At 39.6% G+C, this 6,508-nt stretch overlaps 1 long non-coding RNA gene across 1 annotated transcript; it reads right to left on the bottom strand.

Moving 5' to 3' along the window:
• Positions 1 to 1,950: 1,950 nt before the first annotated feature.
• On the bottom strand, positions 1,951 to 5,599 carry LOC117831419. The gene is made up of 2 exons (XR_004634996.1): positions 5,351 to 5,599; positions 1,951 to 2,300 (listed from the first exon to the last, which is right to left on the bottom strand). It is a non-coding gene; the product is annotated as an uncharacterized LOC117831419 (long non-coding RNA).
• Positions 5,600 to 6,508: the final 909 nt, after the last annotated feature.

Below are 6,508 nucleotides of genomic sequence, written 5' to 3'. Positions count from 1 at the left end.
TAACTCCAACTTTTCATTCAAAGTTAATTTCGAAAATGGTGAGGATTATACATTTTCAGCAATATCTTCTTCACAGGCAGAAATGCTACCCTTGGCATCTATCATAGGAAAAGGCAAGTGATCTAGGATTTAGCCATTAAATCCCAAGCTCTAGCTTTGTGATTAGTGCACCCTGCTGCGAGCAGTGCTTGTCAGAGAGTTAGTAATAACATAGCTCAGCCACTTAGAGTGAAGATATGATTGGTCAGTTTAACTGTTATTTGAAATTGTTCCCTCCTTGAGTTTCTGTTACGAGGCCTTCAATCATTTTATTGCTTACCATCAATCAAAGAGCTGCAAGCATAGAGTTTTCTTCCCAGCAACAGCAGAGATGGAAGATTCTGACATCCTGCTTCACTCATCAGACCCTCAAGATTCCAGCATAAACTGTAAAAGGCAGCTTTTAAGAATTTATTTTCTCAGAAACATTTCATTCAAATGTTTTAAAATTATGAATTACTTCGTTGAAAAATAAAATAAATTTGACTATTTAAATATAGATTTTTTTAAAAAATACTTATGCTCTTTCTGAGGGACCAGAGAGCCCTAAGGGGCCACCTCTGCCATTCATACACATTCACCCAACAATTCTTATGTCACCAGGAGCCATTTGAATGTGATCAAACCACCAACCTTCTAACTGATCATTGACCCTCTTTAACACTGAGCTTCAGCAACGGTGATGAGTTCCCTAAAGAATAAGACATGTTTGTTTCCCAGGAAGGTAGTCTTTGGAAAAACTCATTACAGGTTATGTCTAAATATCTGAATATCACAAGTCTATGTCGTGGAAAAAGGGGAAAGCTATTGAGCATCAGTACAGCTGCTGGTGCAGTTCCACATGATAAGGGAGGATTTTTGGACACTTGAGAAGCTGATGTTTCACTTTGAAATCCATTTTTCTGTCTACAGAATGAAAAATTGCCAAACAGGTAAACTTAGGTATTAGCTAAACCTATTGATTACAAATGTGAGCAGTTGTTTGTCTCACGCGTATCCATTGAAAGCCATAAAGACACAGAAGCTTTAAATGTGGATCACACTGCCATCTATTGAACATTAACACATACAGTATTGCTGGAGTGGATGTGACCTAATATCTTTCGAAGTATTCTCTGTAAATCCTGCAGAAATTATTGTGAGAATATTTCTGATTCTTATTTTTATTAAAAAAAAGTATTTGATGATCTTATTTGGTCAATGAGTTGGTCCATGTTGTCCGCCTATTAGCAGTTCATCTCCTTTGTTGAGGGCTGTATGGTGAGAGTACATCAGATCACCTTCAAGTAATGACATACTGACAATCACATTTACAGTACGGGCAATTTCTCATCGATAAATAGATGTGAAACCATAACATCAGCCGGAGTCTTGTTACTCGAAATTTGAATATTTAGTGTCTCGTGTGACCCTGATGGGAATGCGTAGCTGATAATGCAAAGAGCACAGAAATACTAACTTTTTGTCAAATGCATGTATAAAACTCGAACTGAACTTCCATTACAAAGCTTTGCCTTGGACAGACTTTTGAATCACTGTTAGGCAAGGCTGCACTCATCAGATGCAAAATCATGACCGTGATTCAAAAGCGTATCGTGCTAATTGCCAATTAAGTTCAGTTAAATATGCAATCTCCCTCTGTGTCTCTCTCCATGGTGCTGAAAAAAAAAAGAAAAAAATTGGTTTATTTTGTCCCAAAACACACTGTCACATACACTCCATGGATTTAAGAAGGGTTTTATAAGGTAAAGGGGCCTTAACAAGTGTTCTCACTTCAAGATCCGATAATCACAAAAGGGTATAAGAAAGAAATAACATTGCCAAGATATCTGATAGACTATACTGTACATGTCTGGGTAGGTACTTTGAGAGAGAGCTGCAATTACTCATGAACACATGAAGGATTTCATGTCAAGGGGAGTCAAGTTTTCCTTTATTGTGATTTAAATCAAATACAGGTCAAATCGGGATAGACTTCACTATGAGTAAATAATTATTAAATTAACAAGTGTAGAAGTTTAGAAAATATGAGAAATGTGCAGTGTCTGTGGGGAATTAGACTCCATCGTGATGTCTTCATGTATTCAAAAGGGATCATGAGGCTGAGAGCAGGTTACACCCCCCACCTCACTTCTGCCCCTATGAAGTCAAGCCACCGGTGTTGGTAGGGTTGCAGGATGAGCAGAGGAGGTGGACACTGATATGATGAATTGGAGGTCACCAGGGTGGAGGAGGGTTGCAATGCTCAATTGAAATGCCAACTGGAAGCAGAACAGAGGAGAACATATTTACATTTTTGGCAGCAGCAGGATGATTGGTCAAAGAGAACAAAATAGGGAGAGGGATTGACATGAATGCATAGTGACTCGTGAATGAATGAATGAATGAATGAATGAATGAATGAATAACAGTCTCCCTGCTTCAACTCGTGCTTAGCTTAATTTCACACTGAAGTGAAATTTGGTTCTTCTGGGACCAATACGTCACTGCCCTGGCTGTGATCCTGGTGTTTCTCTTGCTGTTTTCAAAACGGCCTGCTACATACTACCTACGGATGTAGTAAGCAGTACCTACTACATACTGGGTTTGATTTTAGTATGTAGTATAACTGTTCTGTTCGATCTGTACTGCAGATGCTGAGCCAGACTTCATTGGATTTCTGGTTTCAAAAACGGAAGTAAACAACAGCCAAGCTGATGGAGAAACTGCTTCTTTAGCATCACTAATGATTTCAAAAGTTAAGAAGTGGTTTATATTTAATTTCATAATTTTCACACACATAAAAACAGAGTGCCCCCCATCAAAAAAGAAAAAAAGAAAAAGCAAAATGAGCGCTGTGCATTGTGGGAAACAGTACATGAGGGAGACTGGATCGATGCATTCTGAGAAATTTTCCCAACCAGTAGACATCTGGTAGTTTTGCCACACTGCAGATTTCTTTTCACATACTTTGTACTACATACTGAATTTTGGCCAAATCCATAAGTACTGTTATAGTAGGATGCGGTTTTGAAAACAGCCAATGTTTTCCCTGCTCCCTCAAGTCTCCTCCTCCTGACTGTTTGTGCACCACTAGGGGGATGTGGCCTCTGCAATCAGACCCTGGCTGAACCACACACCTGCAATTCATCTCCTCATCAGCCAAGGTACAACGACTCGGCTTCACCTCCACTCTTTGCCAGATTGTTACTTCTACTTCAGTTGTAGTGAAATCAGCTCTGTGCAATCAAGTTAATTATTTCCTTGTGTTTTTTTTTTCAAGTGGTTTTAATCTGTTTCTCTCTTTGCTCAGATTACTTCAAAAGATCTTCATGTCAAGCCTTCACCTGCAAATATTCTGTAATCTACATACAGTGCCATCATTGTCAGAATTCTCCGTCTTCAGTCTCTTCCACAACTTGCCAGCCCAACAATAAACCTCAGTGAAATCACTATCCAGCTGTCTTGTCTACTAGGTACCTTAAAGTAACAACCTTAACACATGATGTTACATGAAGAAGTATTTATTTCTTAACTTTCCTATTTAATAATGAATGCTACCTTTACCTTTTTAGCTCTGAAACAACAAACAGTTTAGGCCCATATAAGGAGAGAGTTGGTATCTTTGATTCTCGACTGTATTTGAACCACTGTGCAGGCGTGCCAAGGCAATGCATTAAAGAGTACTCTATTTTGATTTAGTTGTCATGGTCTGCAGGCATTTGTGTTAAAAACTAATCTTTTGCTGGCTTTTGACTTTAATTTCTCAACAATTTTATCGCATTACAAAACACATTTTACACATTATATGTTGATCTTGTTTCTTAGGTGATGGTGGACTGAACTCATTGAGCGTGAAGCTTTAATTAATTAGATTAACTCCTCTGTTGCAAATTTGCTTTAGTTTTACTTCCTACAGTTTGAACAACATTTGACAAGAGTTTAATTTTGCTTGCAAAGACACTCCCCCTATGCTGCTAAAAAGAAATAGCTCTAATTTTTCTTTCATTCTAGTCATAAAAACATTCAGTAAAACTCACCATACATTAAAACACAAGGTCAAATTCATGCCTGAGAGAATGTGGATCTATTCCGACCATAATTTGTTCACACCTTGGTGGTCTACTTTAGCTTAATAATATTTTCATGACTGATAGAGCCATTTAAGTTGAGCAGCACTCGACTCAGCAAGTGCTGGTCCACCTTGACAATTTTTTTTTCATAATGAAAAGAAGCACCTAAGGCTGAAACTTGTGTTTCCCTTCAATGCCTTTCAACATTAAAAGATACAGTGTTACCTGCTGAGTTCAGAGAGCCAAACACACCGTGGGCATCAGTCCATTCTAAAATTTTTAGAGCTTTGTCTGGACAAAATGGGAGAAAGTAACACACAGACAGTGCAGGTCTGGCACCAAAAAGTATTTAAGCCTGTTTGCACCCCTATGGCTCGTTTGCTTTGATCTGATTCAGTTGAAAAATGGTACAGTGCCGCATTTCTCCCGTGGGTCTTTTTGTGCTCACACTAGAATATCATAAATCAAGCCATAGCACACACCATATGGGGCTGACTTAATGTCTCTACGTCACAGCATCATTGTCCCACTGCATAGGTGCCATGCATACTGGTCATAATTTGCATAGTGGGAAGCCGGTGTTTCAGTTAACACACTGTGTCCTGTAATCACCCACTTTCAGACGGTTGTTGTGCTTACAACAGCTGTTGAAATGTTGAAAAAGTGCTCAGAAATGCATGTTTTTGTTATTTTATCAAAACAAACTCATCCAAATGTCTAAAATGTATGAGAGCGCATTCGGCTGAAAGTTGACAGGGTCACAATTAATAGCAAAAACACCCGTTTCAACAGGCCAGCTAACGTTAGCCTGTTATCCAAACTAATGACTTGTTGGTTGACTTGTGGTTGCAAGGAGGTAAAGTGCATTATGGAATGAACATATTGTTGAATGTTGGATGCCAAGCACAAAAATACAGAAGTTCACAAACTTGTGGGTCAGAACATGAACGAGAGGGATTTAACAACTTTCTGCCGAGCAGTGTTGCACAACAGCTAATAAATTCTGACAGCAGTATTAAAGCAAAGCTTGTCAAGAGATGAGAAGGACACATTCTTTTGGTTAGACAAGTTGGACAGAGTTATTTGAATTAAACAAGCTGTTGAACCAATAGATGTTGTAGAGTCCTGTCATGTTGCTACACCTAGCACCAGCTCTTCATCTGATGTTGAAAGGATGGAGACAGTAAGGTTGGCCTATCACTATTATTGTGCCAAATATGAGTTGTAATCATAATTGCCTAAAAGCTGTCTTACTGCACCTGTTAAGAGTGTACTAGTGTGATGAGTAATGCAGCTCTCTGTTCTGGTTGCCGGGTCCTCACTGCAAACAAACCACTCCAGGGTTCAATTGGTAACGAACTGGGACCACTTCTTCCAGGTGATCTCCTCTTGCTTGTCTTGTTCCACATCAAAGGGTGATTGCTGTGTTCCCATTTCTCCAAACACTCCAAGCCAAGTGTTTGTTTCAGAACAAGGTTTATAAATGATCCAGATTTGATAACGTCCTAAGGGCCCGATCTACTAAAGGTCTGCGTGTATAAAACCATGTGCAAACTTGATAGCGTGCGCAAAGCTGATGTACTAACCGGGCACCGGGGATTGCGTCTTTCAAATGAGCAAAATAGCCCTCGCTATCCATTTAGCGTGTTTGCCATCATGAATATGCAGAATACATGCAGATTAACAGAACGCGCAAAATACTGGGAGGAGGAGATGCAAATGGAATCATTTAGCACACGCAATGTGATTTATCAAACCTGAAGCAGATAGTGAGCGCTGTTTTTGCGTCTATATTTAGGACGTTTGAAAAGCAGGTGCAAACTGGCACAGCGTTACGCACACATGGCTGCGGTCACTGTAAAGCTCATCATAACTTTACAACATGCCCGCAACAGCTGGGCTTACAAGCATTACTACATTTTTTTAGTCAATCAAACCAAGATAACAAAAAAAATAAAAAAAAAAAAACAACACAAATTCAAAGCAGTTCAGCACCACGGATAGCGACCGCATCATTCTGACACCCACTTTAACTTTTTCAACTAATGAGAGCACAGCAGGTCACTGTATCAACAGATATACAGTTTATTAAAATTGGCACAGCGGCCCACATGTTCACATACAAACAAAAAATCAATATGAAGTACTCGGCCTACTCACCACTGTTTGGACGAGCCTTAAGCTCCGCGGACTTGTCCACGATGCGCTGTATGTCCATTTTCTTTGATCTGTCATTCTCAATAGATAACATGACATGTCCACTCAGTCTTCCTGTCCCATCGTGCTCATCAAGGGTTTTTAGTTAGTTTTAACTTGGAGAATGAGCGCTCACTAAGCCGCCAGGCAGCTCTGCGTAACTCCTCATCTCGTGCTTGCAGCAGTGTGTTGTGGCGAATTGACTCAAACATGTTCCAGTT

This window comes from Notolabrus celidotus, chromosome 19 (genome assembly GCF_009762535.1).
Source record: "Notolabrus celidotus isolate fNotCel1 chromosome 19, fNotCel1.pri, whole genome shotgun sequence".
Taxonomy (NCBI): domain Eukaryota; kingdom Metazoa; phylum Chordata; class Actinopteri; order Labriformes; family Labridae; genus Notolabrus; species Notolabrus celidotus.
The sequence above is the reverse complement of the archived record's forward strand: the minus strand, read 5'-3'. Positions and strand labels throughout refer to the sequence as shown.